At 45.0% G+C, this 24,221-nt stretch overlaps 1 long non-coding RNA gene across 1 annotated transcript in view; it reads right to left on the bottom strand.

The window, feature by feature from the left end:
• The window catches only part of LOC132656973 (uncharacterized), a 35,605-nt gene extending 17,127 nt beyond the window's left edge, over positions 1–18,478 (bottom strand). The window contains exons 1-2 of the long non-coding RNA XR_009594812.1: positions 18,347–18,478; positions 17,299–17,448 (exon numbers count right to left, since the gene is read on the bottom strand). This is a non-coding gene — a long non-coding RNA (uncharacterized LOC132656973). The remainder of the gene's footprint in view (positions 1–17,298; positions 17,449–18,346) is intronic.
• Between the last annotated feature and the right edge of the window lie 5,743 nt (positions 18,479–24,221).

Below are 24,221 nucleotides of genomic sequence, written 5' to 3'. Positions count from 1 at the left end.
TCGGGTTGGGCTGAGAGGTCTGACGCAGAGTCCGTACAAGGTCCTGAGTTGGTTGCCGGAGATCAGACCTCTACTCTCGCCTGTTTCGTTCTAAAACAAAAAGGGGGAACTGTGGAGAGCTGCGTGTGCTGAGCCCTAAAGATGGCACCGGTTTCTACCTTCCGCCATCCCAACGGCAAGTGCTCTTGTGATAAACAACTCCTTATTGGCTATGGTGTGTCTGATGATCTGCCGTCTACCTATCCGCACTTCCCACGTGGCTTCCTGGGATTGGTTGGCTCCAGGGTACTTATTACTGGGGAGGGCTCTCCTGGGGGAAGAAGATTGCTCAAACTTCCTGAATAAACTACTTGGAGAAGAGTTCATGTGCCGTGCCTTCCTTGCTGGTCGAGGTGGTCGCGACAACAATTAAGTCAAGATCAGGTAGAAAGATTGAATAGTCCTATTTCCCCCAAGGAAATAGAAGCAGTCATCAACAGTCTCCCGTCCAAAAAAAGTCCTGGGCCAGATGGATTCATCTGAATTCTACCAGACCTTCAAAGAAGTGCTAACTCCAATTCTCTCCAAACTAGTCCACAAAATAGAAACAGAAGGAACATTACCAAACTCATTCTATGAAGCCACAGTCACCTTGATACCTAAACCACAAAAAGACCCAACAAAAAAAGAGAACTTCAGACCAATCTCTCTAATGAACATTGATGCAAAAATACTCAATAAGATATCCAAGAACACATCAAAGATATCATCCACCATGACCAAGTAGGCTTCATCCCAGGCATGCAAGAGTGGTTCAACATATGGAAATCCATCAATGTAATCCACTACATAAACAAACTGAAGGAGAAAAACCACATGATCATCTCCTTAGATGCCGAAAAAGCATTTGACAAAGTCCAACACCCATTCATGTTTAAAGTCTTGGAGAGATCAGGGATACAAGGCACATATCTAAACATAGTAAAGGCAATATACAGCAAGCCTATAGCCAACATCAAACTCAATGGAGAGAAACTTAAATCAATCCCACTGAAATCAGGGACAAGACAAGGCTGCCCACTCTCCATACCTCTTCAACATAGTACTTGAAGTCCTAGCCAGAGCAATAAGTCAACTAAAAGAGATCAAGGGGATACAAATCAGAAAGGAAGAGGTCAAAGTATCACTATTCACAGATGATATGATAGTATACATGAGCGACCCCAAAAATTCAACCAGAGAACTCCTCCAGCTGATAAACACCTTCAGCAAAGTGGCAGGATACAAAATCAACTCAAAAAAATCAGAAGCCCTCCTGTATACCAACGACAAAAGGGCCAAGAAAGAAATAAGAGAAACAATACCCTTCACAATAGCCACTAACCACATAAAGTACCTTGGGGTGACACTAACCAAGCAAGTGAAAGACCTGTTTGAGAAAAACTTCAAGTCTCTGAAGAAAGAAATTGAAGAAGATATCAGAAGATGGAAAGATCTCCCGTGCTCATGGATTGGTAGGATTAACATTTTGAAAATGGCCATCCTGCCAAAAGCAATCTACAGATTCAACGCAATTCCCATCAATATACCAATTCAATTCATTACAGACCTTGAAAAAAAATTCTCAGCTTCATATGGAGAAACAAAAAACCCAGAATCTCCAAAACGATCCTGTACAACAACAGATCATCTGGAGGTATCTCCATCCCCGATCTCAAGCTGTACTACAGAGCAATAGTAATAAAAACTGCATGGTATTGGCATAGAAACAGAAAGGAGGATCAATGGAACCGAATAGAAGACCCAGAAATAAACCCACACACCTATGAATACTTGATTTTTGACAAAGCAGCCAAATCCATTCAATGGAAAAAAGACAGCATCTTCAACAAATGGTGCTGGTCCAACTGGATGTCTACATGCAGAAAACTGAAAATAGATACATATTTATCACCCTGCACAAAACTAAAGTCCAAGTGGATCAAAGACCTCAACATGAATCCAGATACTCTAAATCGGTTAAAAAAAAAAAAAGTGGGGAACAGCCTAGAACTCATTGGCACAGGGGACAACTTCCTGAGCAGAACACCAACAGCACAGGCTCTAAGAGCAACAATCAATCAATGGGACCTCATGAAACTGAAAAGCTTCTGTAAAGCAAAGGACACTGTCATCAAAACAAAACGACTGCCTACAGATTGGGAAAGAATCTTCACCAACCCTTTATCTGACAGAGGGCTAATATCCAGTATATATAAAGAACTAAAGAAGCTGAAAAGCAACAAACCAAGTAATCCAATTAAAAAATGGGGAACAGAGCTAAACAGAGAATTCTTGATAGAGGGTATCAAATGGCCAAAAAACACTTAAAGAAATGCTCAACCTCATTAGCCATTAGGGAAATGCAAATCAAAACGACCCTGAGATTTCACCTTACACCCATCAGACTGGCCAAGATGAAAAACTCAAGTGACAACACATGCTGGAGAGGTTGTGGAGAAAGGGGAACCCTCCTCCATTGCTGGTGGGAATGTAAACTGGTACAACCACTTTGGAAGTCAATCTGGCGCTTACTCAGACAATTAGGAATAACGCTTCCTCAAGACCCAGCTATACCACTGCTAGGTATATACCCAAAATTTGCTGAAGTACACAACAAGGACATTTGCTCAACCATGTTTGTAGCAGCTTTATTCGTAATAGCCAGAACCTGGAAACAACCCAGATGTCCATCAACGGAAGAATGGATACAGAAATTGTGGTATTTTTACACAATGGAATACTACTCAGCAATCAAAAATGAGGAAATCATGAAATTTACAGGCAAATGGTGGGACCTAGAAAAGATCATCCTGAGTGAAGTATCCCAGAAGGAAAAAGACAAACATGGTATATACTTGCTTATATAGACCTACAAGATATGATAAACATAATGAAGTCTATACACCTAAAGAAGATAATCAAGAAAGCAGACACGAGGTAAGATGATCAATCCTCACTTAGACAAATGAGATGTGCATTGGACGTATGACAGGAGTCTACCGCAGAAGACATCTGAAAGACCCTACCAAGCAGCATTTCAAAACAGATACTAAGCCTCATAACCAAACCTTTGGCAGAAGGGGAGTTAGTATGATGGGGAAAGGATAGGAGCTCCACAAGGACCATACATATCTGGGCACAGGGTTTTTTTCTGAAACTGTTTCTCCAACCAAGGACCATGTATGGATATAACCTAGAACCTTTACTCAGACAAAGCTCATGGTAGCTCTATAACCAATTGGTTTCCCATAGTAAGGGAACAGGGACTATCTCTGACAGGAACTCAATGGCAGGCTCTTTGACCTCCCCATCCCCCAAGGGAGGAGCAGTCCTTCTAGGCCACAGAGGAGGACTTTGCAGCCAGCCCTGAAGATACCTGATGAAACAGGGCCAGACAAAAGGGGTGGAGGTCCTCCCCAATCCGTGGTCTTAAAAAGGAGCAGGGAGAAGCTGAGGGAGGGAGGGTGGGATTGGGAGGGAATAAGGAAGTGGGATACAGCTTGGATACAGAATTAATAAAATGTGATTAATAATAATAAACAATTAAAAGAAAATGCTAATTCTGCCTGTAAGGTGGCAATTCAGCCCTATGGAGCTAAGACCGATCCATCTGGTTATATTCGCCTTTGTGCGGACATTGGACCACCTTACCAGCAAGGATTGGCTATGGCTGCTGCTTTAAAAGGCCTCATGGTCCAGGAAATGTTTATGCAAAAGGACAAAAGGGGGGCTGTTTTAATTGTGGACAACCTGGACATCTTAAAAGAAATTGTCCCTCCATGCAGCCTCAGCCTCGCTCTCCAGGGTTATGCCCCAAATGTAAGCGAGGAAAACATTGGGCCAATGAGTGTAAATCTAAATTTGACAAAGATGGACAGCCCATCCTAGGCCAGGGACAAAGCCAACGGGAAATGGGGCCAGCCAGGCCCGCAATTCCCAGCATCAGGTATACGGGGCGATGAAGTTTGTACCTCAGACCACCTCAAACCCCTTTCTTCCCTTATCAGAGCAACCCCAGGAAGTGCAGGACTGGACCTCAGTTCCACCACCTACACAGTATTAACACCTGAAATGGGAGTCCAAATTCTTCCTACAGGAATTTGTGGACCCCTACCAAAAAACTCATTAGGACTTATTGGGCAAAGCAGTGCCACCATCAAGGGACTACAAATACATCCAGGAGTCATAGATTCTGACTATCAGGGGGAAATTAGGATCATGGCTGCTTCCCCTAATGGAATTCCAGTCATTCCTGCACATAGGAGAATTGCTGTTATTATTGATCGCCATGCTGCCCTTGAAAACTACTGTTGCTAAGCCTGAAAGAGGCCCTAAGGGTTTTGGATCTACTGGAGTTTACTGGGTTCAACAAATCTCCAAGGATAGACAAAATCTAGATTTGTGGAAAAAGGAAAAGAAATTTAATGGATACTGGGGCAGATGTACCCATTTTAGCCCAGGAGGCCTGGCCTGCTTCCCGGCCTACATACGCTAAGCCACTTGCAAGGGACAGGACATTCACAAAATACGGAACAAAGTTCTGAATTGCTTTCTTGGTGGAAGCCGAAGGCAATTCAGGATATATTAGGCCTTTCATTATCCCCGGCATTCCTGTTAATTTGTGGGGCGGAGACACATTAGCATAGATGGGGGTTATGATGTGTTCACCCAGTGTTAGGATTTTGGAACTAAATCTGCTCCTGAGTTGCCTAGCAACTTATGATGTCATCATCGCTGGCAGATGACCACACCTGGAAGGCGTGGTTACCTTCCCTCTTGAAGGGACCAGCCGGCCATGTGGTCCTTCTCTTGATCTCACTTGCCCTCTTTCCTTCTCTTGGCCTCTCTTGGCCCTCTCCCCTTTCCCTATCAGGGTGCCCCCCTTTCTCTTTCCCCCTATCATGTCCTCCTTTCCTCCTCTCCCTCTCTTCATATCCATCTAATAAACCTCTTTCATATAAAAGATCTGCTGTATGCCTAATCATTATTATTTAATATGTCCCATAACATTTGGTGCCATGACTTGGATGGGTCCCCTGGCATTGCCAAACCCTTTTGAATAACTCTGGGACAAAATGTATCTGTGCAACAGATCTCCCTCTGCTCTAGATATGTATGTCTAAAAATCTTTACTTTTCTTCAACTATCTTATCGCACAGGGCACATTTGCCTGCGGCCTGCCAGGGTTCCACTGCCCACTGTGGTCCAACAGGCCCCGGCTCCCTGCAGTGACTACCGTACCGCCTGGACCGCAGACCCATGGCAGTCCCTTGGCCACTACCCACCGCTTGGACTTGTTCACTGCCAACGTTCTCAACCCTGGGGACTGCCAAAATCGGCTTGAGAAAATCTGCTTGGCGCACTGCTTGAGGCACAGCTGCCCGAGCTCCCTTGAGCAAGATTTTAAATCTCCCGCGAGACGATAACCACCATGTTGGTTTTGGGAGGAAATGGGTGGAACCATAGCTTCACTATTGACTCCACGTGACTTTGCCACCATTTTGACTCAGGGCAATTGGGCTCCATCTTGCCATGTGCTCTCCCTCCCTCATTCCTGCAGCATTCCAAGCTGCTTTTGTTCTGTACTCTGGTTTTCAATATTTCTGGCCCCTAAGAGGCTATTTCCAAGCTTTAAAAAAAAAAATCTTTTCTTCCTGATTTCTGTACACTCTGCTCCTAAAATATATATGTTTTAAATTCCTTTTCTAATGATTTATATAATCTTCTCATTGCATTTACAAGATTTCCTTAATCATAACTAACTTATTTTATCTTCTTTTAGACTAGGACAATGAGCCTCATTTTAAATTGGTATGGATTTTTATAAAAATTCAAAGTAACGTTTTTACTACTTATATGCTTCAACCCTGCTTCAAAATAAATTCTATATTGAAAGTGTTAAGACTAACTTTGTAACCTGTATGTCTTCTAAAGCTTATAGCTTTGAGTTTTAGGTTCAGGTTAAGCTAAAGCCTCTTAGTACCTTTCTAGAGAATGGAGAAATGTGACCCTATCTATGAGGACAGATATAAAAAAAGGCAAGCAAGCAATGACCTTCACTCAGAAAAAAAAAGGACCAGACCCTTGTCTTTGAGATAGCATTTCTTAGCAACGAACCCAGACTTCTGAGTAGCTTTTGACCTGCAGCCAAAAGTCCGCAGCCCCTAATCTTCAAGGATGAGCTAACCACCCCCACCTTCAATTGCAGCTGCATCCACACTTGGCAGGACTGGCCAAGCTTGAGCACCTAAGACTAACCAATTATCTTACTTTATAGCTTCCTCATCCAATCCTAAACTGCCAAGACTGCAACTTCAAATCTCCCGCAATTTTTCTTTTAAAAACCTAAAGGCCTTTGTCTCCGGGTGCCACTCTTTGCTGACTGGCAGGGGTGACCCCATTGCGCAATGGTTAATAAACCTCTTGCTTTTGCAACGAGTCTTGGTCTGGGGGAGTTTCTGGGAAGGGTGTGATCTTAAACTCCTGAGCTGTGAGACCCCAGGTCTTACAATATAATAATGAAATTTCAAAGTTATAAATATCTATTCAAATTAAGTTGGTTTAAAATGTACATCTAACTGCCTATGTCTTTCCAGTTTCTAAATTAATAAATGCTGTTGCTGCTTCTCCTGCTGTGTGATACCCATGATCCAGTTTCACCACTAGGCTTTCTGCCTAATTGTGTCGCTGGCCAGGTGGCCACACCTGGAAGGTGTGGTTACCTTCCCCCTTAAAGGGACCAGCCAGCCATGTGGTCCTTCTCTGGTCTCTCTTGCCCTCTTCCCCTTCTCTTGGCCTCTCTTGGCCCTCTCCCCTTTCTCTATTGGGGCACCCCCCTCTCTTTTTTTCCCCATCATGTCCTGCTCTCCCTTTTCTCCCCCTCTTCATATCCATCTAATAAACCTCTTTCATATAAAAGATCTGCTGTATGCCTAATCATCATTATTTAATATGTCCCATAACATTACACCTAGTGATGCAGTTACATTACAAATGCATACAAGGGCATCTTCCTGGACGAGGAATAGGAAAAGACTCAAAGCATTCCTTTGCCAATTACTGTTAAGGAAAACAATGGAAGAAAGGGCCTAGAGGCTTTTTAACAGGGGCCACTGGAGCCTTGAGGTAGCCATTCCATTGGACCTGAGATGGTCACAAGTGTGCAAGTCGTGCTGGCTCGATATTCTTGTTGTTTTCAGCAGACACCTCCTGTTTTGCTTGGTTAAGCCTCCTGTTTTGCCTGGTTAAGCCTCCTGTTTTGCCTGGTTAAGCCTCCTGTTTTGCCTGGTTAAGCCTCCTGTTTTGCCTGGTTAAGCTTCCTGTTTGGCCTGGTTAAGTTTCCTGTTTGGCCTGGTTAAGTTTCCTGTTTGGCCTGGTTAAGCCTCCTGTTTTGCCTGGTTAAGCCTCCTGTTTGGCCTGGTTAAACCTCCTGTTTGGCCTGGTTAAGCCTCCTGTTTGGCCTGGTTAAGCCTCCTGTTTGGCCTGGTTAAGCCTCCTGTTTTGCCTGGTTAAGCCTCCTGTTTTGCCTGGTTAAGTTTCCTGTTTGGCCTGGTTAAGCCTCCTGTTTGGCCTGGTTAAGCCTCCTGTTTTGCCTGGTTAAGTTTCCTGTTTGGCCTGGTTAAGCCTCCTGTTTTGCCTGGTTAAGCCTCCTGTTTGGCCTGGTTAAGCCTCCTGTTTGGCCTGGTTAAGCCTCCTGTTTGGCCTGGTTAAGCCTCCTGTTTGGCCTGGTTAAGCCTCCTGTTTGGCCTGGTTAAGCCTCCTGTTTGGCTTGGATATGTTCACTTGGAAACCTATATAAGTGATTTACTCTGTAATAAAGATGGCGCCTTGATCAGAGCACTCTCTTGGCATCACCTCTTCGTGTTCTCCGTCTCCTTTAATTCCCAGCCCCTTGTGCAGGCGGTCACTATTGGTGGTCGCGGGTGACTACAGAGCCTGCCACCCACACAGAAAAAATTGATTGGATTTCCCACGATCCCGTGCGGGTTGACCAGTGGCCCCTTACTTCTGAAAGGCTGCAGGCTGTACATGACTAGTCAAAGATCAACTTCAGGTGGGACACATCGTTCCTTCTAACTCACCCTGGAACACCCCCATCTTTGTAATTACAAAGAAATCTAGCAAATTTAGATTACTACAAGACCAAAGAAAAGTAAATGAGACCATGATTATTACGGGAGCACTGCAACCAGGGCTCCCCTCCCCTACTGGCATTCCTCAAGATACTTATCAGAATATCTTAGCTTTAAAAGATACCTTTACATCCTGAAGATTGCCATCGATTTGCGTTTAGCCTCCCTTCCATTATTTTAGGGAACCCATGAAGCGCCATCAATGGAGAGTACTGCCCCAGGGCATGGCCAACAGCCCTACTCTGTCAACAATTTGTGGCCAACGCCACTGCTCCAATTGGGAAAAAATGGCCTTCCATTTACATCATTTGTTATATGGATGATATCCTCTCAGCTTCTCTCGTAGCCCAGGACGTTAGGGTTTGTCATGCTGATTTATCTGAGGCTCTATTCCAAGGGCTAAAGATTGCTCCAGAAAATGTACAAACGAGAGATCCCGGTAGTTTCCCGGGCTTTAATCTGTTTCCTCAGGCTATTAAGCATCAGAAAGTACAAACCAGAAAAGATAATTTAAAAAACCTCAATGATTTTCAAAAATTATTGGGAGACATAAATTGGCTTTGGCCCTATTTAAAATTAACCACCGGACAAGTTATGCCATTGTTTAATATTCTTAAAGGGGATGCAGCTCCAACTTCCCCCCGAGGTCTTTCTCCTGAAGCCAGAGATGCCTTGTTTTTAGCAGAACAAATTTTAGAGAAACAATTTGTTACTTATTGGGATCCAGATGCTCCCCTGCTATTACTCATTTTTCAAACACAGTTGGCTCCAACTAGATTGTTGTGGCAGTCCAATCCTCTACTCTGGGTTCATTTATCTGCTAGTCCCAGTAAAGTAACTTTGCCATATTATGAAGCCAATACGCAAGTCATTGTGGCAGGACATACCCAAGCAAGGGCTTGTTTTGGAACAGAGCCAAATAAAATTATTACCCCACATAGTAAGGCTCAGACTAATTGGCTTTATGCAAATTCAGATGACTGGTTGCTTCCTTGACTGGGTTTTCAGGACAGCTAGATAATCATTATCCTTCTAATAAGATTATTCAATTTTTTACCTTACATAATAGTGTGTCTTCCCTACCACTGTAAAAAATAAGCCCTTGACTAATATTTGCTCCATCTTCTTTGATGGGAATGCTAAAGGAAGAGCTGGTTATACTGTCGACTGGCAAAAAATTGTTTTCAAGTTCCAGGGTTATCAGCTCAACTTGCGGAGCTGGAAGCTGTTCATACAGTTTTACATTTTTCTGAGCCCTTTTATCTGTTTGCCAACAGTGCATGTATTGCTCAAGCCATTCCTAAACTTGAGACAGCAGGTCAAATTTTGCTGACCACCCGAGCTAGTCAAATGTTTAATCAACTCAGAGAACATATTCAGGCTCGCCATAATCCTTTTGCTATTCTTCATGTTGGAGGCCATTTTGGCCTTCCTGGGCCTCTTGCTCTAGGTAACCAGACTACTGATGAAGCCTTGGTGGCTTTGGCTCAGGAAACACCCATACAGACTCAATTGGCTCATGAATTGCATCATCTTAACAGTCACTCCTTACATTTGACTTATGACCTTACCAAAGAACAAGCCAGAGAAATTGTTAAAAAATGTAATAGTTGTGATGTCTTCCTCTCGGTGCCTCATCTCGGGGTTAATCCCCGTGGGCTGACCCCAGGTCAGCTATGGCAGATGGATGTGACCCATTGTATGGAGTTTGGAAACTTAAAATATATCCACGTTACTATGGATACTTGCACAGGATATATTTTCGCTACCCTGCATTCTGGAGAGGCTGCATGCCATGTCTAGCCACTTTTGCTGTCCTTGGTGTACTAGATCAGATAAAAACTGACAATGGGCTGGTTACACCAGCAAGCCTCTTCAAACTTTTTGCCGTAAACTAAACATTAAACATGTTTGCTGTAAACTAGACATTAAACAGATTAAAGCCCGGGAAACTATAAGGATCTCTCGTTTGTACATTTTCTGGAGCAATCTTTAGCCCTGCTTGGGATAGAGCCTCAGATAAATCTGCATGACAAACCGTAATCCTGGGCTACGGGAGAAGCTGAGAAGATATCATCCATATAACGAATGATGTAAGTGGAAGGCCATTTTTTCCCAATTGGAGCAGGCATCCTATGGGACAAGGAATGGTAGAACGTGCCCGTGCTACCATTAAGATGTATCTGCAAAAAATACTGTGTCCCCCACATTCGTCCAGAGCTCAATTAAATCATGTGCTTTTTATTTTGAATTTTTTAACCGTGGATAAACATGGAAAATCTGCAGCAGAACGCTTTTGGCACCCTGAAACGGCATGCCACTATGCCATGATCAAATAAAAGGATCCTTTAAATAACTCATGGCACGGACCTGACCCCGTTTTGATATGGGGACGAGGATCAGTTTGTGTTTTCTCACAGGATGAGGATGCTGCTCGATGGCTGCCAGAGAGACTGGTGCGACAAGTGGATTACATCAAGGAACAAGATCGTGCCTCGAGTGATGATCCTGCTGATCCTACTAAATCTGATTCATCTGGTGAAGACTGATATGGACCTTTGGGCGTTTGTGCCGATGCCTCCCCTCCTGATGCCGGTATCTGTGGACGCTCATGTCTTTCCCGATGTCTACAGCGCCAATTCCAGCTCCGGACTCCCATCACCGGCATTTATGGAAATTAAGAAAATTAGTGGTACATGGAACTTTTCTGGTTCCCTCTGCTTTGTTATTCCCGCCAACTCTTTGTTGGTACTCTCTGGCCCTTGTGTGTCCGTTAGTATGCAGAGACATGCTGATCATGTCTTCAATGCCTCTGGCATCAGGACATTTAGAAGCCTATATAGCTGGAGACTGGTGACAGGAAAGCCCAACTGGACACACATGGAGTATGATGTAGCTGAGTCTTTTGCTCCGTCCTGTTCCAACAATGCCATTTATCCCACTGCTCTTCACTTTCCTATTATTTGGACAGAATGCTTTCTTCCTAATGTCCCGTTGCCTCTCCCTGGAACAAATCTTTGGGGCCGTATGCATCATCCGGCTCCAGGTGAACCTTTTGATTTATCCTGGCCCTGGACTTTTGCCAACAGCCTCCTTTGCGTCCGACTTGCTTGCCTCGACTTGAGACCTTTTTTGTTTGTTAACGGTAGCATTCTCTCTAATCGCACTGTGACGGGGCCCACCAAGCCCAGCATGCTTAAAAAGGAATACAAGCTCACTGTCACAATGCCACCCATCCCTCCTTGTCTCCGTCCCCCTTTTTATTTTTTGTTTGCTAATATATCCAGTCATGTGGCTCCCTTAGATCCCTCTGTTGATTGCTCCAGTGAAGTTTGCTGGCTCTCCAGTTGTTGGAATTACTCTTTTTCCTTTGTTGAAGTGGTTCACTCCCCCGCCTCTCCTCTTCTAAATTTCTGGTCCAGCCAGGGCTACAGAGCCTTTCCTTCTAAGGTCCTAATAACCATACCCATCAAGTCACCTGCTTGGGACTAAGAATTAATCCAACCCACAAAGCCATTTACCTTGGATAGAAAACTCCTAAGCCAGTTGTACGGCTGGAGCTGAGGAAAGCTGCCACCCAAGCCTACTCTATGTCCTCTCATCCACCCCTGAGATACCTTTTGGGAAACTTCCAGCCTCTTCACCTGGCTCCTGACTGGAAGGGCTCCAAATTTATTCACCTTTGCAACTGAGTTTGGCCTCGATACCCTTAGACAATCATTCCAAATGGCCACATAATGGCACCCTAGATCCTGATATTATTTGGAACCTTTACAAATACTGTGAGTGATTGGAGAAACGGAAAGAGGTCCCTTATGTCCAAGCCTTCTCTCATCTCTGCTCCCAGCTTTCTCTCTGTTCTTCCTGTTCCCCCACTCAGTTCCTTTTGGCTATGAAGCCTGAACAAGATGATTCCTCCACTATTTTTGATCCGGCTAATGAACCTCTCCCTTATAGGCCTAACCCACAACTCCCTTTCCTCCAAGCCCAGTTTCCCTTTCTCCCCCTTCTGCAACAGGTTGCCCAAATCAGCTCTCTCTCGCACCCACCTTTAGCACGCCAGTAAGCTCTAGTCCTCCAGTTACTGGCTCCTGCTCCACTTAAGGAGCTCCTTCACCTCACCATACCTTGCCTAAACCAGCCATGGTGCTCCCATATTGGGAAGTTGCTGTGGTGGATGGCTCAGTCAGAGTACATGTTCCCTTTTCCTTAAGCAAACTATCTCAAATAGAAAAGAGAGTAGGGTTCTTCTACCTTTACTTTCCATGACGTCCATATGATCCTCACCATCTTCTCCTGGGGAGCACAGGCAAGTCTGGGGTCAGGCTAGGTCACATGCAGATGAAATCCATTAAACTGACTCTGCCCACCCCATTGGGAAATGAGGCTGTCCCCAGCTGGGACCCTGCATGGAATTACAATACCCCGGGGGCATCCCAGCCAGGGATTCATTTATATTTATTTGTCTCCTGCTCTTAAAGCAGTAAATTATGACAAAATCAGAGAGGTCATACAGGACAAGCATGAGAACACGTCATAATTCCTAAAGCACCTTACAAAGGCCCTTTTACAACATACCAATCTGGATCCTGGGAGTCCAGATGGAAGACAACCACTTATGACTTACTTCTTCTCTCAGAGTTTTCCTGATATTAGAGACAGACTTACATGATCGGAGAAAGGATCCCTGACTCCACAGGCAGGAGTCGTAACTGTGGCCTTTGAAATATACCATGGGAGAGAAGAGAAGGCCCCAAAGCAAAAATGCCTGATGCTATCTAAAGTCTTTCAGCCCCCCTCAGGTTCCCAGGCCTTTCAAAACCAGAGAACCTCCAGGAAGTGTGGTCAGGGAGGACACTGGGCCCGAGGCCTAATAAGCCACTCCGACCATGCCAAGGTGCCATCGAGAGGAACATTGGGCTATTGAATGTCCTTATGACCCTTGAGGTGTGAAAGCATCAGCCCCAAAAGACCCTCCAGCCAATCCCTTAGGTTTGGCAGTGGACAACTGACAGAGCCTGGGCTCCCTTGATCCAACCACCACTATTTCTGACAGGGAGCCTCAGGCAGACATCACAGTATCAGGGTGACCCATCTCCTTCCTTTTGGATACCGGGGCCACTTTTTCTGTCCTGGCAAAGTTTTGGGGACCCACTTCTCCTTCTTGTTCCCCTGTTGTTGTAGCAGGGTGACAGCCTTATTGGCTTCATACCACCTCACCACTCAGCTGCATTTTTAATGATGTTCCCTTTAGTCACCCCTTCCTAGTGATGCCAACCTGCCCCGTGCTCTATTTCCTTTGCTCCCCACATCTGCTTGACTCCAGCCTCGCCAGCTCTTCCTCAAACCACACAACCTGACACGCCTTTTCCTTTACCACCTTCCCAGGTGAAGCCCCTGGTACAGGACACCCAAAACGCCTCCATAGCCAAGTGTCCTCTTCCTCTCATTGTTCAATTACAAAACCCCACCAAATATATAAATATATCAACGGTGCTCAATACTCACTCTTTCTCCAACGCCTCAGGGGACTTAAGCCTCTCATCTCTGACCTTTCAAGAAAAAAATCTTCACGCCCCATTTCTCCCTTTAACACCCTCATGCTTGTGATTGAAAAGCTCAACAGAACCCATCATTTGGTTCAGGATCTTCAACTTATTAACTCTGCAGTGGTTCCTCTTCACCCTATGGTTCCTAACCCCTATACCCCTCTCTCTACCATCCCCTCACACACTACTCATTTCTCTATCCTAGATCTCAAAAATGCCTTCTTCTCTATTCCTCTTGACCCACACTCACAAGATATATTTGCTTTCACCCGGACTGACCCAGATACTCATCAATCTACCCAACTCACGTGGACTGTGCTACCCCAGGGGTTCCAGGACAACCCCCATCTATTTGGCCAGGCTCTAACTTATCCTCTTTGCTCCTTCCGAACGCTAAGCTCATACAAAATGTAGATGATCTTCTCCTCTACAGTCTGATCATACATATTAATAAGACAGACACCTCTACCTTATTAAACTTTCTGTCCAACTGGGGAATTAGGTCTCTTCCTCTAAGTTCCAGTTGTCCACACCTTAGATTACTTATCTGGGACTAAATATTATCCCCACACACAAGGCCATTTACCTAGATAGAAAACATCTAATTCAGTCACTTGTAGTCCCCACCACCAAGGACGAGATTCTATCATTCTTAGGGATGGCTGGTTTCTTACGCTCTTGGAGTCCCTCTCACTCTCTCTTTGCTTGCCCCTTATAGGAGATGGCCTGCGGCCCCTCCCATGAACCTCTTCTTGTGCCCATTACCAAGCCCTTTCGTAGGCTTCAGCAGGTTCTCCTACAGTCCCAGCCCTACAGACTTAACTTGCCCCTTCTTTCTCTATGTTATGGAGAAGGAAGGGTATGGCCTAGGAATCCAACCACAACCTTCCTTTGTACTCGTTGAATACCTTTCCAAAAAATTAGATCACACTATACAAGGATAGGCACATTGCGAGCTCTGGCTGCAGCTGAACTCCTTACACGGGAATCAAAGAGGTTAACCTTTGGTTCTCCTATCACTGTCTTATCTCCTCACCACCTATCCCAGCTCCTGACATATAAGGGTCTCAAAATACTACTACCATCCCAAGTTCTCTCGTTCAGGCAGCATTAGCAGAGGACCCCATAACTATCCCTATAACCCCCAAATCCATTTCTAGAACTCCTGTCCCCTATACTTCCTTTCTCTACAATGAAACTGAAACTTACTATCCACATTAGCCAGAGACATGGAGGCTGCCCTTACTGGTCCTGTAAGAGACACTGTGCATACTCAAAAGGGAGTTCTAACGTTCATGCAGAACTGGGAATCTTTTACATTCTAATGAAGGACCCACAGCACCCCAGATGGGAAACAGGGATCACTGGTGAACTTTACTCTAGTATTCACCACAGCCAACCGTCAGGCACAATAAAAATACACATTCCACTGTGTCTACCCCTAGGTATAGACACAGCAGCAGAAGTGGACCAAAGTTCCTCAAAGGCCCTCATATCTGTTTCTGATCATATTGATGCCACTTCCTTATCATATGGTCTTTTATTTCAGACCTTAACCTCTGCATATCAACTATTAAATAATGCTCTGCCTAACCACTTTGGGGGATGATGGTTTGTCCCTTCTGGGTGAAACTCACAACCACCCTTCGTGGCCTCGTTTATGGTTTCACTAGATTCTTTCACTTGGCCACTTTTAAATGCACAAGGCCAAATATCTCTACCATGCCTTATCTCTCCCACATCTCTCTCTTTGGTATTACAAACTGCTTTAATTCCCCAGGAACACACTTTGTGGCCACCCTAAAGTCCACAGACTGTAACAATACAATAACCATTAATATTACTACTCAGGCCCTATGTCCATATATTTACAATACATCAGTTATCTGCAGTACTCACATATATCATTGCCTGAGAAAACAAAAAGTAGCTCCATCTTGTTTTTCAGACTCCTTTTTCTTCAAGGTGACCCTACTCCCCTACCCAGTTCCAGCAAAAACCACAAACTGTGCTTTGACAAGAACAGCTGAGGCCCTGCACCTGGGGCCAACGAATCAGACTCCAGGGCATGCGCCCCACCTGGTTCCAGATGTTCTTTCTAGATACTGAGCTTCCCCCTGCGGTTTGGCCCACTAGCCTTGACCCCAATAAGTTTAAAGGTCAACTTGTTTACAGAACCCCTGTCCAATCATGTAACACCAAGGCTCGGAATTCCCCACGTGTGGTCTTTCCCTTTACAAACCCTGTTCCCCTAGACCTTGGGGCAACTCTGCTAACTGCAGCGCCAGGGATGGTTTGTAACCCAAGCTTGAGCTTGTAATAAAGACCCTGTGTGTTTCCATTGGATGCATGTTCCTGGTGGTCTTTCGGGGGTCTCAAGATCTGGGCATGATAGTTGGGGGCTCATTTGGGAAGCCCAGGACCCTGACCTGAAGAGTCCAACACCGGCCGCTATGTTCTTTCTGTCTTATATTTGTGTTTCTGCCTGACTTTTGTTTTGGAGTCTTGAGACGTCTGTTTCATGGCCATACTAAGACTGGACACGAAGGATGGTCATGGTTGTGGGGGTCTAGAAGATGTTCCAGACCCTGAAGAGGGGGACAGAGTGCCCCTGAGTGAGGACGGAGAGCTTCACGTCTGACTACTTCTGACTCCTGCTTTTTCCCCAGGCTTGGGAAGCGCCAAGTGATAACTTTCATTTTTGTTTTCAATCACAACTTGGGCACTTCTCTCAGATACTCCTGTCTAGTGTGTTCACGACTATTTTCTGTGTTGTCTTGTACCTGACTTTGACGGACACCATAGGACAGACCCCTATCGACCTGGTCCTTGCTCACTTCAAGGAAGTTAGAGTCCGAGCACACAATCTCTTGGTAGACGTTAGAAAGGGCAAGATGATGACCTACTGTAGCTCAGAGTGGCTCGCCTTCAATGTTGGTTGGCCAGCAGGAGGGACTTTTCATTTTTCATTTACCTACTATACAGGCCACTGAAGCCTGAGTTTTTCAGAAGGCCCAAGGACACCCCGACCTGGTTCCTTACATCGTGGTCTGGAAAAACCTGGTGACAGCTATGTCACCTGTCTGAGTTAAACCTTTTCTCCCTCTCCCTACTAACCAACCTGCCTTTACTGGAGAAGCCCAGACCCTGGCAATCCAAGCCCTGGTGACTCCAGACTAGCCACGGAATCCAACAGCCCCTCTATATCTGATTCTCCAAAGGGAAACAGATGAGGATGTCATCTATCCTCCTTCCCCTTACAGACTAACCCCTGGGCCCCCAGTCATTCCCTATGCCTGGTCCAGCCCTGAACCCCACACAGCCTCCTCCAGAGGCCCCTCCGGAGACTGGTGCAGAGCCTCAGGGACCAGCAGAGGGGAACCGAAGCAGACAGGCGGCCACTCCTGAGGTGGACTGGTCCACCATCTTGCCTCTTAGGTCAGTGGGTCCAGTTGATGAACATGGGAATCAACACCACCATTATTGCCCTTCGCCCTGGCTGATCATAATTGGAGGTCTCAGAACGCTTCCTTTTCTGAGGACACCAAAGACTTAATTAGCCTTTTAGAAACTATTCTTTTTACCCACCAACCTACCTGGGATGATTGCCAGAAGCTTTTGCATGTCCTCTTCAAGACTGAAGAACGTGAAAGAGTCATTCTGGAGGCCTGGAAACAGTCTTGGGAACTACGGGGACCTCCACCCAGAATCCAGCCGAGATGGACGCTGGGTTCCCCCTCACTGACCTACTTGGGATTACAACACAGCTGAAGGTAAGGGGCACCTCCTAGTCTACCGCCAGGCTCTGCCCTGCCTTTACTGCTCACTTGTCCCTCTGCTCACAGCCACTCGGATTCTGCTACCTGCCATTTGCTCCAAAGACCCGGGACAAGGCAGACACTCACACTGGAGTCCCCTTGGGAAAACTGGGACGCTCCAGCCAGACTTCACTTTTCACAGTTCCGCTGGAACTGCAACTGCAAACTCAGACACAACCAGCTTCTAAACCTTCCCTGTTAGGTAACTGAATTTCCCGAAGTTAGGTAACTGAATACTCCGGCGCTATGCACAGAGGATCATTTCCAATGGTGCAGACATCCATTCAGTCCACTCCGCCTCGCCACGCAAGCGCGGAGAGCTTGGAACCAGGCTGGAACAGCCATCCAGCCATCAGGCACCCCGGTCGCACAACCCTGGTCTCGCTGTGCCCCTGAGGCTGCACACGGTACACGGCAGGGCGCCATGTTGATTTTAGGATAGAGAAGGTTCACCATGGCTGGGGTCTCAGAGATGCTTGCCCCTCCCCCACCCCGCAGGTCTCCAAGCCACGTTCTAAACCGAGGCTCTCAAAATATCACTGAACTCTTAAGGCCCTACTTCCCAGCTTTTAACAATCTTTTCTTCCTGATTTCCGTACACTCTAAAAAAATATTTTAAAATGCTATAAATCTGTATCTAACGCTTTATATAATTTGTTCATTGTGTTCACATTTATAAAGCCTCCTGAGTCATAATTAACTGCTTACTTTATCTCCTTTTAGACTAAAAGCAACAAGTCTCATTTTAATTCCCTGGTTAAGTTTGTCATGGAACGTATTTCCACAATGCAGCTAATGATTCTAAAACAGTAATACCTGCCCTTACCTACATCTCAAAGATCCAGATGAACCAATTGCCGGGGGGAATAAGACGGTTTAATTCCAGATGACCCACCACGTGGCAAGTCTACGCCTCAGACTTTACCCTTAACTTTACCTGACGAGGCTTGAGTTTCAGTTTTGGTTTCGGTTTCTAAAAAGAGAAACCACGGGGAAAGGGCAGCCAATCAGCATCAGCCTCAACATCTGGCTGGGCCAGTGACATCACTGCTACTTGGAAAAGTCCCTAAGCCTCTGGCCAATCAAGATTGGCCCCAGACCTCTTGGCTGGTTGCCCACCAATCAAGGTAAAGCTCACCTGCGCATCCCAGGAACTAGATCTTCTTAGAGCTGAAAAGGGTGGCCTTTGCTTCTTCCTCAGTCGGATATGGTAGACCTCAAAAAAAAAAAAAACAAAAAAAAAAAAAAAAAACGTAAGGAACAACTCAATGCCTCCAACCCCTGAGCCACTGAAAACGCCACATGAAGTGGGTACCCCTTCCTGACCCCTCTTCTCATTCTTCTGCTTTTACTAATGACACCCTGCATTATCAATGTCTTCTCTACATTTCTCCAACAAGAAATTGAAAAAAAAAAAAAATTCCAGTCAACAGTTAATCAGTTACTTTCACAGTTACCAACCACTGGCCACACATCTGCCGGCATGGAAGTGGAGGTGGGCAGAAGAGGCTCGCTGAAGTGGGGTGACGACAGTCTCACATGTGAGACAGATTGCTCCTTTCTGAACGTGTACCCCAAAATCATATATGCTGGAACTCTAATCCCCAAAGTGGCCGTGTCTGAGAGGTCATAAAGGGGAAACCCTCCTCCGTGGATTAAGCTGGTTCTCAGGGGACGGCTTAGGGACCGTGGGAGTGGCTTTGCTACAAAAGTGCCACCTCTAGCTACATCCCTGTCTCGGTTCACTCTCCTCCACTGTCATAGCTTCTAACCCGTGATACCCTCCACCATGTTGTAATGCAGCAAAAAGAGCTTCACCAGATGCTAAGCGGATCTCCATGCTACGCTCCAGGATTTCTAGGCCTCAGGAACCACGAGCCAAATAAATCTGTATTCTTTATACATTGTCTGGTCTCTGGTATTATTTCATAGCAATAAAAAAGACAAGTGTATTAATCATGGTAACTTTCATGTAACTTACCCACCCCGTCCTAAGTGAAATGTAAACAGCTCTAGTGTAAACTATCACATAACGTCTGTGTATCCTTGGGCAAGCTATTTATCTATTGTCTGAGCTCTATGAAATATCAGTAGAATAGACCTGCCACTTGAGTTACAGTAAAAATGAATTAGCACACTGAACATTGGGCACATGGTAATAACTCAACATTTGATTATTACTGTTTTCAACACCTTTCCAAGTTTGTTACGCACAGTTTTGAGAGAGAGAGAATTTTTCGTAGATTAAACTATCAATGTTACTGGCTTTAGTATCTATCATTACCTCCTTTTCTTCTATCCTATGAAGAGTGATGATCTTCAGTGAAAAGGCATAATCCTTCTACTGTCCAAGACTTCTCTTTCCTCCTTTCTTCTTTTCCATGCTTTGTCCCAGACACTTGATTAAACTCTTAAGAGTTCTGTCTATCAGTTATTCCTATTGTCTTAAACTTTGCCTCTCTACTGACAATCCCTCCCATTTTACTAAAAGTCTCCATACTAAAACACTGTCACACCTCTGGATTCATGGGTTTTGCATGGTACTTATCACTTTTCTGTCCCTATTACAAAATATGTGAGGTAATCAACTTATAAAGAGAAATGGTTTGTTTTGGCTCACGGTTCTGAAGGGTTGCAGACCATAGTTCTACGACTTTGGGTCTCTGGCAGGTGCACATGACAGAGGAAACCATTCACCTCAAGATCCAAAGAATAGGAGGAAGACAGTGCTTTCCTTAGTCCTCTTCAAGCAATATCTCCAGTCATTTAAAGACCTCCAACAAGGTCCCACCTCTCAAAGGTTTTGCCACTTCCCTCTTTTAACGCTTGGATCTCTGGAGAATAGTCACACAAAATAGCATGTGGCTACCGATTCCATCAACTGTGGGTCAAAATATTCTGCAACCCCCTCCCCAAAAACAACAACAAAAAATAAAAACCCAAACAAAAACAAATCTATAGTCAAATGTTCTGATCTTTTCTTGTCATTATCTCTTAAACAGCCCAGTGTAACAACCACTTTCAGCATCTTCCCATTGTATTTGGTCTCTTAATTCAGCTAGAGATGTTCTGAAGTGACAGGACCTACATCGATTATTTGCACACATTACCCCATTTTATGGAAGGAGCTGGAGGGTTTCGGCATCGATGGAGGGATCCTTGACTCTCCATCAGTGGTTCAAAATGGGATCCACATCAACTGTGTGCCCTTGGCTGAGGCAGATGTAGAACAGCACTGATGCTCTTGAATCCCGAATGCCCTTGGGTACTTCTGTAGTGGGTGTAGTATGTAGTCAACTGCTCTGGGCTCTCTAGAGTGGATACTTCATCTTCTACATACTTTGGATCGTTCGTAGTATCAATCGCCTTCCCACCAATGCACTGTGGGTTTACAGAGAAAAGAAACTATCGAAGAAAAAAAGCTCCTTAAATTCCTGTTACCAACTCTGTGATGCCTCTTCTTCCCCTCATCATTGTAAGGGACAGTAATTGCTCCACCTGATCCTAATCATGTGGCCTAAATTCATTTCTCATCTTGTTCCACATTCTTAAGAGCTTGCTGGTCCCATCTCATCTTCAGCCACTCCTCCCTGTCTGTCAGCATTTAAACACAAACCCAAATTTCTCTTCCAAAGACAAGTCTCCCTTAGTTTCACATACCTGCAGATGTTCAGTCTGACTGAACACAGCACCTCTTGCTCACTGTCCTGATGTCGACACACTTCCCCGTGCCACTCCCACTGGCATTGAATTTGTGTTTCACACTGTGCTCTGTCTCTACGAGGGCCAAAGAAGACTGTTATTAAATCCCATCGGCCTTACAGAACTATCACCTTATTCTCAGTTCCCTTTACACTACCGCTCAGTCCTTTTTTATTTTGTTTTTGTTTTGGAAAGGGTCTCACCTTGTAGCCTTGGCTCAACTGGAATTCTCCACTTAGAGCTGACTGGCCTCAAACTCAGAGATCTGTCTGTGTCTGTCTCCGAGTGCTGAGTTTAAACATATCAGGCATCCATTCCTTCTGAAAATTTTTCTTGGTTTCCTTCATTCTTAAGTCTTGAATGGAGAGTTCCTCAGAGACATATCTCAGACCTCATTTTACCTCTTCCTAGTCCAGCACACCAATATTCTAATCCACTCAAACTCTTGCAGATATAAACCTTGAACAGAGAAGTCCCACATATACATCCCTAGGCCACCTCTACTGTGATTTCTAATCTATATCATCAACTATATAGAGGGCATTTCTACCTCCCAAGTACCTCAAGTACCTTGTAATCTACATAACCCAAATTAACGTTCCAACTCAACCTCTGCTTAACCTCTTTCCAAGGTACATGACATTATCTGGGGTTACTTGACCAAAAGCTCAAGGGCTATCCTTGACCCTTCATCTCTCCCTCCTCCCTTGAAAGTCCATTGGTGTTAATGACTTCCCAAGTTTTCTACCTGGACTGCAGCCACAACTGCCTAACTGACTTTGCTCCATTTCTGCTCCTTTCCAAACCAGTGTCTTACACCATGGAGGAAAAATGACATTTACATTATAGTTAGGCTGCAAATTATGCTCCTGGCTTCCAGATCATCAAAGCAAACGTCAAGGGTAAGTCGTCTTCATAACTGTTGATATTCATTCTGATGCTGTGCTCCAAATCAAATTTCTCAGGTTTACGTAGGAAACGATAATGACATAATAGTCAATGACCTCTAGACTATTCCTATGGCATAGACTATCTTTTTATTTTTATTTTTTTTAACCAGTATTTACCAAGTACTCACAATAAATCAGACACCATGCTCACTGGAAACAAAGCAGGAAATGTGTATGTGTGTGTATGTGTTAATCTCATGGCTAACACTGAGTGTCAAATAATATTAAGTGCAACTCTCATGAAAATTTGTTCTCATGAAAACTTGCTTCTCAGACTAGACCTACCTTGTAGTAAAATCAGGATCAAAACAAGTTTCTCAGAGTCTCCCTCTTGAGTCTGTCCCCAGGGCATGATTTCAGGGCTTTTCACCTTTCTACTTCAGCTACCATTACTGTACAGTCACACTAAATATTGACAGGACTCCTGGGTGCTGACAAACACTGCTTTCAGCTCGCGTGGGATCTGTCATCTGCCAGGCTCACCTGCTATGGCTTCCTACAGAAACCTACCACTGGCACGTGCTTCGCTACCGCCATGATGGAACAGTTATTGCTTATTCCGGCCAACGGTGCTCACGATGCTTACCTAGCCAGTGCCAACGATGCCAGAGGGCAGGGTGTGGACTAAGATTGCTTGGTTCACCATGGCAGGAAGTCAGGCAGCCAGATATCCACCTTCCATTTCATGCACGTTCTCCAATGTAAGAACAATGTCAAAGGGGCTGAAGCCGCTCAAATCCGTTTATATTGAAACTAATATTGTGTTTTCCTCACCTGTCTGAGAGCCACAATTTCCAGCCATTGGAGTTACACTCTATCACCCAGGCTCTGATGTAGTATTTTCTGATGCTCCTGAAGGTCTTATATTATCTTGTGTTATATTTGGGATCTAAGTGTTTGCCCAAAAGCTTATGTACTGAAGGTTCAGTCTTGAGTGCAGCAATGGCCAGGGATGGGTCTTTTGGGGGTTGGGGGAGCTCTATCACAAAGGTTCCAACTTACTATTTTAACTGGCTCCTGGGAGGTGATAGACACGTAAAAAGGTAAGTCCTAGTTGAAGGAAGAGGGTCTGAGGTAGGATAGAAGGACAAGGGGAAATTGTTGGGGCAGAAGAAGAAAAAGGGGACCCTCCCCAGGAGTCTGGCGGAAAAACTCTCACCAAGTTTGAAACAAGAATTCCAACAAAATTCACATTTACTTAAGGCCATTCTCCCATCCCAGCTGTAAACCTACAATCTGAGACTCCTGGTGGAAATCCAGAGGCTCCTGGTGTTCCTCTATCAGACTCTAATCCATCCAAGAATCCCTGGACATCCCTTGCAGTCTCATCAAAAAAGGGGGAGAAGAGTTTTTTAGCAACCCTTCCACTTGTATTTTGAGAGCCACTAAAACAGTATACATGGCAATTGCTAAGACAGTTTGTTGTGAATCTCATGTGGGAAGGCCAGGCCTTCTACTCTTGGGTGTCTTATTCTCTCACTAAGCATGCCGTAACTCTTTGCCCTAAAATCTGTTTAAAATGGCTTCTAGTAAGGTGAGGTATTATGTGACAAGCCTCCATGCATGCTCCAAGGTGCGTTTTGTTCTTGCTTTTCCTTTTCCGTTTTCTTTCTATTCCGAACAAACTTCAAGTTTATTTCTTAGTGGTTTGCTTTGAAAATTCACTTCTGAGTTGAGGCCAAAAATACTGGGCCCGAGTTAAAAAGATTAGGGGACCGCCTCGGGATACTGATAAGAAAGCCATCCTGTGCTGGCATTCCCCTGGGCCTCCTCTTGCGGCAACAGTCCCCCTCTCATCCGGTCTCAGGCTCTAATGTTTTGCACTTGCTCGGAGAGTGCCCTACCGCTAACTCCGTTTCTATCTCAATCTTTGTTTGTTTGTTTTGCTCAATTTTTCTTAAACAAAACGGGGAAGGTAACTTCACAAATAGTAAGCACTCAGCTGATTCAGGTCTTGGCTTCAACGATCTTGCTCTGCGGACTTCAGGGAATTCTTCCACATTCAAACTACTCCCCTCTGCCCCAAATCCTAACCCTGCCTCCCTTCAC

Source organism: Meriones unguiculatus, chromosome 10 (assembly GCF_030254825.1).
Source record: "Meriones unguiculatus strain TT.TT164.6M chromosome 10, Bangor_MerUng_6.1, whole genome shotgun sequence".
NCBI classification, from domain to species: domain Eukaryota; kingdom Metazoa; phylum Chordata; class Mammalia; order Rodentia; family Muridae; genus Meriones; species Meriones unguiculatus.
This window is presented reverse-complemented; position numbering and strand designations above follow the sequence as displayed.